This window comes from Salvelinus fontinalis, chromosome 10 (assembly GCF_029448725.1).
Source record: "Salvelinus fontinalis isolate EN_2023a chromosome 10, ASM2944872v1, whole genome shotgun sequence".
Lineage (NCBI taxonomy): Eukaryota > Metazoa > Chordata > Actinopteri > Salmoniformes > Salmonidae > Salvelinus > Salvelinus fontinalis.
The window spans coordinates 1655560-1666707 of NC_074674.1; positions in this window are offsets into that span (position 1 = coordinate 1655560).

Below are 11148 nucleotides of genomic sequence, written 5' to 3' on the forward strand. Positions count from 1 at the left end.
GGATAGTAAACACAGGATTTGCACATCAGTTATGCAGTTAAAGATGCACTCCAGGAACTTAAGCACAACAAATTCATAACATACTTTATTATTCGAATTGCAATATATATACTGTGCCTTCAGAAAGTATTCATACCCCTTGATTTATTCCACATTTTGTTTTGTTACAGCCTGAATTTCACCCATCTACACAGTACCCCATAATGACAAAGTGAAAGCATGTTTTTAGTTTTCTTTCTAATTTCTTGAAAGTGAAATACAGAAATATCTCATTTACATTTGTATTCACACTCCTGGGTCAATACATGTTAGAATCACCTTTGGCAGCGATTACAGCTGTGAGTCTTTCTGGGTAAGTCTCTAAGAGCTTTGCACACCTGGATTTAAAAAATATTTGCACATTATTCTTTAAAACATTCTTCAAGTTCGGTCAAGTTGGTTGTTGATCATTGCTAGAGAGCTATATTCAAGTCTTGCCATAGATTTTCAAGACAATTTAAGTCAAAACTGTAACAAGGCCACTCAGGAAAATTCAATGTAGTCTTGGTAAGCAACACCAGTGTATATTTGGCCTTGTGTTTTAGGTTATTGTCCAGCTGAAAGGTGAATTTGTCTCCCAGTGTCTGTTGGAAAGCAGACTGAACCAGGTTTTCCTTTAGAATTTTGCCTGTGCTTAGCTCTATTCGGTTTGTTTTTATCCTAAACAACTCCCGAGACCTTGCCGATGACAAGCATACCCATGACATGATGCAGCCACCACCATGTTTGAAAATATGAAGAGTGATACTCAGTGATGTATTGTGTTAATTTCTTTGCTACATTTTTAGCAGTTTTACTTTAGAGCCTTATTGCAAACAAGATGCATGTTTTGGAATATTTTTTTAATATATTCTGTACCATCTTCCTCAATTTCACTTGGCCATTTCTCCTATCATTTCAGATTTCTCCTATCACAGCCATTAAACTCTGTAATTGTTTTAAAGTCACCATTAGTCTCATGGTGAAATCCTTGAGCGGTTTCCTTCTTCTCCGCCAACTGAGTTAGGAAGGACACCTGTATCTTTGTAGTGATTGGTTGTATTGACACACCATCCAAAGTGTAATTAATGACTTCACCATGCTCTTAGGGATATTCAATGACTGCTTTATTTATTTTTATCCATCTTTGCGAGGCATTGGAAAACCTCCCTGGTCTTTGTGGTTGAATCTGTGTTTTGAAATTCACTGCTATACTGAGGGACCTTACAGATAGTTAGTTGTATGTGTAGGGTACAGAGATGGGGTAGTCATTCAAAAATCATGTTAAGCACAATTATTGCACACATTATGGGGTATTGTGTATAGGCCAGCGACACAAAATCTCAATTTAATCAGCCTGTAATAGAACAAGATGTGGAAAAAGTGAAAGTGAAGACTTTCTGAAGGCACTGTATATAAAAAAAACATGACACATAAAAACAGTTCATTTGAGCATATGCAGTGGGGAGAACAAGTATTTGATCCACTGCCGATTTTGCAGGTTTTCCTACTTACAAAGCATGTAGAGGTCTGTAATTTTTATCATAGGTACACTTCAACTGTGAGAGATGGAATCTAAAACAAAAATGCAGAAAATCACATTGTATGATTTTTAAGTAATTAATTAGCATTTTATTGCATGACATAAGTATTTGATCACCTACCAACCAGTAAGAATTCCGGCTCTCACAGACCTATTAGTTTTTCTTTAAGAAGCCCTCCTGTTCTCCACTCATTACCTGTATTAACTGCACCTGTTTGAATGCGTTACCTGTATAAAAGACACCTGTCCACACACTCAATCAAACAGACTCCAACCTCTCCACAATGGCCAAGACCAGAGAGCTGTGTAAGGACATCAGGGATACAATTGTAGACCTGCACAAGGCTGGGATGGGCTACAGGACATTAGGCAAGCAGCTTGGTGAGAAGGCAACAACTGTTGGCGCAATTATTAGAAAATGGAAGAAGTTCAAGATGACGGTCAATCACCCTCGGTCTGGGGCTCCATGCAAGATCTCACCTCGTGGGGCATCAATGATCATGAGGAAGGTGAGGGATCAGCCCAGAACTACACGGCAGGACCTGGTCAATGACCTGAAGAGAGCTGGGACCACAGTCTCAAAGAAAACCATTAGTAACACACTACGCCGTCATGGATTAAAATCCTGCAGCGCACGCAAGGTCCCCCTGCTCAAGCCAGCGCATGTCCAGGCCCGTCTGAAGTTTGCCAATGACCATCTGGATGATCCAGAGGAGGAATGGGAGAAGGTCATGTGGTCTGATGAGACAAAAATAGAGCTTTTTGGTCTAAACTCCACTCGCCGTGTTTGGAGGAAGAAGAAGGATGAGTACAACCCCAAGAACACCATCCCGACCATGAAGCATGGAGGTGGAAACATCATTCTTTGGGGATGCTTTTCTGAAAAGGGGACACGACTGCACCGTATTGAGGGGAGGATGGATCGGGCCATGTATCGCGAGATCTTGGCCAACAACCTCCTTCCCTCAGTAAGAGCATTGAAGATGGGTCGTGGCTGGGTCTTTCAGCATGACAACGACCCGAAACACACAGCCAGGGCAACTAAGGAGTGGCTCCGTAAGAAGCATCTCAAGGTCCTGGAGTGGCCTAGCCAGTCTCCAGACCTGAACCCAATAGAAAATCTTTGGAGGCAGCTGAAAGTCCGTATTGCCCAGCGACAGCCCCGAAACCTGAAGGATCTGGAGAAGGTCTGTATGGAGGAGTGGGCCAAAATCCCTGCTGCAGTGTGTGCAAACCTGGTCAAGAACTACAGGAAACAAATGATCTCTGTAATTGCAAACAAAGGTTTCTGTACCAACTATTAAGTTCTGCTTTTCTGATGTATCAAATACTTATGTCATGCAATAAAATGCAAATGAATTACTTAAAAATCATACAATGTGATTTTCTGGATTTTCTCTCACAGTTGAAGTGTACCTATGATAAAAATTACAGACCTCCACATGCTTTGTAAGTAGGAAAACCTGCAAAATCGGCAGTGTATCAAATACTTGTTCTCCCCACTGTATATGCTCAAATGAACTGTTTTTATGCGTCATGTTTTTTTTATATACAGTGCCTTCAGAAAGTCTTCACTTTCACTTTTTCCACATCTTGTTCTATTACAGGCTGATTAAATTGAGATTTTGTGTCGCTGGCCTATACACAATACCATGTACTATTACTCTTCGTGATTATGCAAGGGATATTTTTTATATTTTTCATTATTTGTACAGTCATTCTTTATGAGTCTGTTTCTTGTGTTACCGTATTAGGCCCCTATCCCAATTCAGAGGGCAGAAGAACCCACCATTCCAGCCCAAACAGAGACAGAGGGGTGCGAGGCCATTCGTCCTAAACAGACCGGTATTTTGTTATTTTTCTATTTTTAACACTTACACACAACCTATAGTAGGCCATGCTATGCTATTCAGAGGAAATAATCTACAGTGCCTTCGGAAAGTATTCAGACTCCTTGACTTTTTCCACATTTTGTTACATTACAGCCTTATCCTAAAATTGATAAAATAAAACATTTTCCTCAGCACTCTACACAAAATACCCTATAATGACAAAGTGAATACAGTTTTTTTGAAATTTTTGCAAATGTATTAAAAACAAAAAACAGAAATACCTTATTTACATAAGTGTTCAGACCCTTTGCTATGAGACTCGAAATTGAGCTCAGGTGCATCCTGTTTCCATTGATCATCCTTGAGATGTTTCTACAACTTGATTGGAGTACTCCTGTGGTAAATTCAATGGATTGGACATGATTTGAAAGGCACACATCTGTCTATATAAGGTCCCACAGTTGACAGTGCATGTCAGAGCAAAAACCAAGCCATGAGGTTGAAGGAATTGTCTGTAGAGCTCCGAGACAGGATTGTGTTGATGCACAGATCTGGGGAAAGGTACCAACAAACTTCTACAGCATTGAAGGTCCCCAAAAACACAGTGGCCTCCATCATTCTTAAATGGAAAACATTTGGAACCACCAAGACTCTTCCTAGAGCTGGCCGCCATTCCAAACTGAGCAATCTGGGGAGAAGGGCCTTGGTCAGGGAGGTGACCAAGAACCCAATGGTAACTCTGATAGAGCTCCAGAGTTCCTCTGTGGAGATGGGAGAACCTTCCAGAAGGACAACCATCTCTGCAGCACTCCACCAATTAGGCCTTAATGGTAGAGTTGCCAGACGGAAGCCACTCCTCAGTAAAAGGCACTTGACAGCCCGCTTAGAGTTTTCCAAAAGGCACCTAAAGTACAGAGAGATCCTTGATGAAAACCTGCTCCAGAGCGTTCAAGACCTCAGACTGGGGAGAAGATTTACCTTCCAACAGGACAATGACCCTAACCACACAGCCAAGACAATGCAGGAGTGGCTTCGAGACAAGTCTCTGAATGTCCTTGAGTGGCCCAGCCAGAGCCCGGACTTTAACCCGATCGAACATCTCTGGAGAGACCTTCAAAATAGCTGTGCAGCAACGCTCCCCATCCAACCTAACAGAGCTTGAGAGGATCTGCAGAGAAGAATGGGAGAAACTCCCCAAATACAGGTGTGCCAAGCTTGTAGGCTGTAATCACTGCCAAAGGTGCTTCAACAAAGTACTGAGTAAAGGGTCTGAATACTTACAGTACCAGTCAAAAGTTTAGACACACCTACTCATTCAAGGTTTTGTCTTTATTTTTACTACTTTCTACATTGTAAAATAATAGTGATAACATCAAAACTATGAAATAACACATATGGAATCATGTAGTAACCAAGAAAGTGTTCAACAAATCAGAATATATTTTAGATTCGTCAAAGTAGCTACCCTTTGACTTGATGACAGCTTTGCATACTCTTGGCATTCTCTCAACCAGCTTCATGAGGAATGCTTTCCCAACAGTCTTGAAGGAGTTCCCACATATGCCGAGCACATGTTGGCTGCTTTTCCTTCACTCTGCGGTCCAACTCATCCTAAACCATCTCAATTGGGTTGAGGTCGGGCGATTGTGGAGGCCAGGTCATCTGATGCAGCACGCCATCACTCTCCTTGGTCAAATAGCTCTTACACAGCCTGGAGGTGTGTTTTTGGTCAGTGTCTTGTTGAAAACCAAATGATAGTCCCACTAAGCACAAACCAGATGGGATGGTGAATCGCTGTGGTAGCCATTCTGGTTAAGTGTGCCTTCAATCCTAAATAAATCACTGTCAGTGTCACCAGCAAAGCTCCCCCACACCATCACACCTCCTCCTCCATGCTTCATGGTAGAAACCACACATGCGGAGATCATCCGTTCACCTACTCTACCTCTCACAAAGACATTGCGGTTGGAACCAAAAATCTCTAATTTGGACTCATCAGTCCAAAGGACAGATTTCCACCGGTCTAATGTCCATTGCTCGTGTTTCTTGGCCCAAGCAAGTTTCTTCTTATTATTGGTGTCCTTTAGTAGTTGTTTCTTTGCAGCAATTCGACCACGAAGACCTGATTCACACAGTACCCTCTGAACAGTTGATGTTGAGATGTGTATGTTACTTGAACTCTGTGAAGCATTTATTTGCGCCGCAATCTGAGGTGCAGTTAACTCTAATGAACTTATCCTCATGAGAGCCAGTTTCATTGTAGCGCTTGAGGGTTTTTTGCGACTGCACTTGAAGAAACTTTCAAAGTTCTTGACATTTTCTGGATTGACTGACTTTCATGTCCTAAAGTAATGATGGACTATTATTTCTCTTTGCTTATTTGAGCTGTTCTTGTCATAATATCGACTTGGTCTTTTACCAAATAGGGCTATCTTCTGTATACCACCTCTACCTTGTCACAACACAACTGATTGACTTAAACGCATTAAGAAGAATAGAAATTACACAAATTAACTTTTAACAAGGCACACCTGTTAATTGAAATGCATTCCAGGTGACTACATCATGAAGCTGGTTGAGAGAATGCCAAGAGTGTGCAATGCTGTCATCAAGGCAAAGGGTGGCTACTTTGAAGAATGTCAAATTTAAAATATATTTTGATTTGTTTAACACATTTTTGGTTACTACATGATTCCATATGTGTTATTTCATAGATTTCATGACTTCAGTATTATTCTACAATGTAGAAAATAGTCAAAATAAACAAAATCCCTGGAATGAGTAGGTGTGTTCAAACTTTTGACTGGTAATGTAACAAAACGTGGAGAAAGTCAATACTTTCCGTAGGCACTGTATCACTGCACTTTCAGTAATAGAGACATGCAAACAGAGGTAATTTACAGCACGAGGAAAAGAAGGCATATTACTGGGTACTGTTCAGTTAATGCTTTTTTCTTATGGTTTACAATAAATGCTCTTAGTACGATGTCTAATACCTACTAATTAATCTTAATGAATACACAGAATTATAGAAAAATAAACAATTAAATGTTCATTTTTCCAGTTCCTTCTCCGTTTCCTGGAGCAAATGGAAAAATGTATAAGTACCAAAAGGTTAGAAGGTGAGATGACGTAACTGTGGTTGCTTGACAAATAAACAATTTTATATTGGCAGTATTGCTCATCGTCATCTGCTCTCATATAGCTGGAGAAAAGCGTCCTCTAGTGGTTCTACCTTGACAGTGTCACTTCCCAACTGCAAAACCAATCCAGAGCCCACATACAGTAGTACAAACTGCAACCCTGCTTTACTGAAATGCCTTTGTGGTTTCTGTACAAAACAAAGGTTTACTTGTAATTAATATTGATTCAGATAGTCTACAAAAGCTAATCCTTATCTGTCCTGTGTCTCTTAGGACCAAGGTTAAGGAGTCCACAGTAATGGACTGATTCAGTCCATCAGGGGCAGGGGGTGGGACGTCCCTCCGGGCTAAAGGCATCCCTCTCAGATTTAACTTCAAAGCCGCTATAAATCAGGTGATATGCCATTACCTGTATTTAGAACATGTACTACCACAACACCTGCTCGTCAAACATTTTATTCCAAAATCATGGGCATTAATATGGAGTTGGGCCCCCTTTTGTTGCTATAACAGCCTCCACTCTTCTGGGAAGGCATTCCACTAGACGCTGGAACATTGCTGCAGGGACTTGATTCCATTCAGCCACAAGAGCATTAGTGAAGTCGGGCACTGATGTTGGGTGATTAGGTCTAGTTCGCAGTCGGCGTTCCAATTCATCCCAAAGGTGCTCTATGGGGTTGAGGTCAGGGCTCTGTGCAGGCCAGTCAAGTTCTTCCACACCGATCTGGATAGACCATTTCTGTATGGACCTCGCTTTGTGCTCGGGGGCATTGTCATGCTGAAACGGGAAAGGGCCTTCCTCAAACTGTTTTCATGAAGCTCCTATTGTGCTGATGTTGCTTCCAGAGGCGGTTTGGAACTCGGTAATGAGTGTTGCAACCGAGGACAGACGTGCTACGCACTTCCGAACTCGGTGGTCCCATTCTGTGAGCTTGTGTGGCCTACCACTTTGCGGCTGAGCTGTTGTTGCTCCTAGATGTTTCACTTTACAATAACAGCACTTACAGTTGACCGGGGCAGCTCTAGCACGGCAGAAATTTGAGGAACTGACTTGTTAGAACGGTGGCATCCTATGACGGTGCCATGTTGGAAGTCACTGAGCTCTTCAGTACAGGCTATTCTACTGCCAATGTTTGTCTATGGAGATTTCATGGCTGTGTGCTCGATTTTATACACCTGTCAGCTACGAGTGTGGCTGAAATAGCCGAATACACTAATTTGAAGGGGTGTCCACATACTTTTGTTTCCTGGTCCACAGGAGTGACCCTCAATGATCGCTTCACTGGTATGAGGATCAGGGCAGGCCCAGGACAGGGTCCACAGAGGTGCAGTGGCGGAGAAGAGGCAGAGGCCGAGTAGGCCAGATTGTCATCATGCAGTGATCACTGTTGAGGACCCTTGTGCTTTCTGTAGCCAATATCAAAAGCATCTCATTAATCACACTCTTAACCCTTCCGATAGGCTTACATTTAACACTTTAAAAACTCAACATCATTGAAAATAATCTTCAGTGTTCCACCACTAGTCAATTTAAAAATGTTTGCTTTCTCTTTACAGATTTACTGAACATCAACTTGTTTGACTGTAATCTGTAATAAGGACAGAAGAAAAGGGAAAGGGGGGAAAAGGGACATTAAGGTGAAGCAGTCCTCTAAAGACACAAAAGACAATAATACAAGAAACAACACTTCTATTGCCTCTCCCTCTACGATACGCACTTCCGGGTTGGAGCGAGTAGTTGCATTCCGCTTTGCTCCACAGGTAGTATAACATTTCATTTCATTACAGTACAACAGTTTGATTTGTTTGATCTTAGCAGGCTACATAGCCGTCTTTGTATCCAAGATAATTGTGTAGTCTAGAGTAATTGTCGAGGTTACCTAGCCAGTTAGAGGTTACCTAGCCAGCTACACTTTCAAACAAAGTCAACAACGCAGCCACTGCTAGCTAGCCTATTTCACCAGCCAGCAGTACTATATCATTTTAGTCAATAAGATTTTTTGCAACGTAAGCTTAACTTTCTGAACATTCGAGACGTGTAGTCCACTTGTCATTCCAATCTCCTTTGCATTAGCGTAGCCTCTTCTGTAGCCTGTCAACTATGTGTCTGTCTATCCCTGTTCTCTCCTCTCTGCACAGACCATACAAACGCTTCACACCGCGTGGCCGCTGCTACTCTAACCTGGTGGTCCCAGTGCGCACGACCCACGTGGAGTTCCAGGTCTCAGGCAGCCTCTGGAACTGCCGATCTGCGGCCAACAAGGCAGAGTTCATCTCAGCCTATGCTTCCCTCCAGTCCCTTGACTTCTTGGCACTGACGGAAACATGGATTACCACTGATAACACTGCTACTCCTACTGCTCTCTCCTCGTCTGCCCACGTGTTCTCGCACACCCCGAGAGCTTCTGGTCAGCGGGGTGGTGGCACTGGGATCCTCATCTCTCCCAAGTGGACATTCTCTCTTTCTCCCCTGACCCATCTGTCTATCGCCTCCTTTGAATTCCATGCTGTCACAGTTACCAGCCCTTTCAAGCTTAACATCCTTATCATTTATCGCCCTCCAGGTTCCCTTGGAGAGTTCATCAATGAGCTTGACGCCCTGATAAGTTCCTTTCCTGAGGATGGCTCACCTCTCACAGTTCTGGGTGACTTTAACCTCCCCATGTCTACCTTTGACTCATTCCTCTCTGCCTCCTTCTTTCCACTCCTCTCCTCTTTTGACCTCACCCTCTCACCTTCCCCCCCTACTCACAAGGCAGGCAATACGCTTGACCTCATCTTTACTAGATGCTGTTCTTCCACTAATCTCATTGCAACTCCCCTCCAAGTCTCCGACCACTACCTTGTATCCTTTTCCCTCTCGCTCTCATCCAACACTTCCCACACTGCCCCTACTCGGATGGTATCGCGCCGTCCCAACCTTCGCTCTCTCTCCCCCGCTACTCTCTCCTCTTCCATCCTATCATCTCTTCCCTCTGCTCAAACCTTCTCCAACCTATCTCCTGATTCTGCCTCCTCAACCCTCCTCTCCTCCCTTTCTGCATCCTTTGACTCTCTATGTCCCCTATCCTCCAGGCCGGCTCGGTCCTCCCCTCCTGCTCCGTGGCTCGACGACTCATTGCGAGCTCACAGAACAGGGCTCCGGGCAGCCGAGCGGAAATGGAGGAAAACTCGCCTCCCTGCGGACCTGGCATCCTTTCACTCCCTCCTCTCTACATTCTCCTCTTCTGTCTCTGCTGCTAAAGCCAATTTCTACCACTCTAAATTCCAAGCATCTGCCTCTAACCCTAGGAAGCTCTTTGCCACCTTCTCCTCCCTCCTGAATCCTCCTCCCCCTCCTCCCCCCTCCTCCCTCTCTGCTGATGACTTCGTCAACCATTTTGAAAAGAAGGTCGACGACATCCGATCCTCGTTTGCTAAGTCAAACGACACCGCTGGTTCTGCTCACACTGCCCTACCCTGTGCTTTGACCTCTTTCTCCCCTCTCTCTCCAGATGAAATCTCGCGTCTTGTGACGGCCGGCCGCCCAACAACCTGCCCGCTTGACCCTATCCCCTCCTCTCTTCTCCAGACCATTTCCGGAGACCTTCTCCCTTACCTCACCTCGCTCATCAACTCATCCCTGACCGCTGGCTACGTCCCTTCCGTCTTCAAGAGAGCGAGAGTTGCACCCCTTCTGAAAAAACCTACACTCGATCCCTCCGATGTCAACAACTACAGACCAGTATCCCTTCTTTCTTTTCTCTCCAAAACTCTTGAACGTGCCGTCCTTGGCCAGCTCTCCTGCTATCTCTCTCAGAATGACCTTCTTGATCCAAATCAGTCAGGTTTCAAGACTAGTCATTCAACTGAGACTGCTCTTCTCTGTGTCACGGAGGCGCTCCGCACTGCTAAAGCTAACTCTCTCTCCTCTGCTCTCATCCTTCTAGACCTATCGGCTGCCTTTGATACTGTGAACCATCAGATCCTCCTCTCCACCCTCTCCGAGCTGGGCATCTCCGGCGCGGCCCACGCTTGGATTGCGTCCTACCTGACAGGTCGCTCCTACCAGGTGGCGTGGCGAGAATCTGTCTCCGCACCACGTGCTCTCACCACTGGTGTCCCCCAGGGCTCTGTTCTAGGCCCTCTCCTATTCTCGCTATACACCAAGTCACTTGGCTCTGTCATATCCTCACATGGTCTCTCCTATCATTGCTATGCAGACGACACACAATTAATCTTCTCCTTTCCCCCCTCTGATAACCAGGTGGTGAATCGCATCTCTGCATGTCTGGCAGACATATCAGTGTGGATGACGGATCACCACCTCAAGCTGAACCTCGGCAAGACGGAGCTGCTCTTCCTCCCGGGGAAGGACTGCCCGTTCCATGATCTCGCCATCACGGTTGACAACTCCATTGTGTCCTCCTCCCAGAGTGCTAAGAACCTTGGCGTGATCCTGGACAACACCCTGTCGTTCTCAACTAACATCAAGGCGGTGACCCGTTCCTGTAGGTTCATGCTCTACAACATTCGCAGAGTACGACCCTGCCTCACGCAGGAAGCGGCGCAGGTCCTAATCCAGGCACTTGTCATCTCCCGTCTGGATTACTGCAACTCGCTGTTGGCTGGG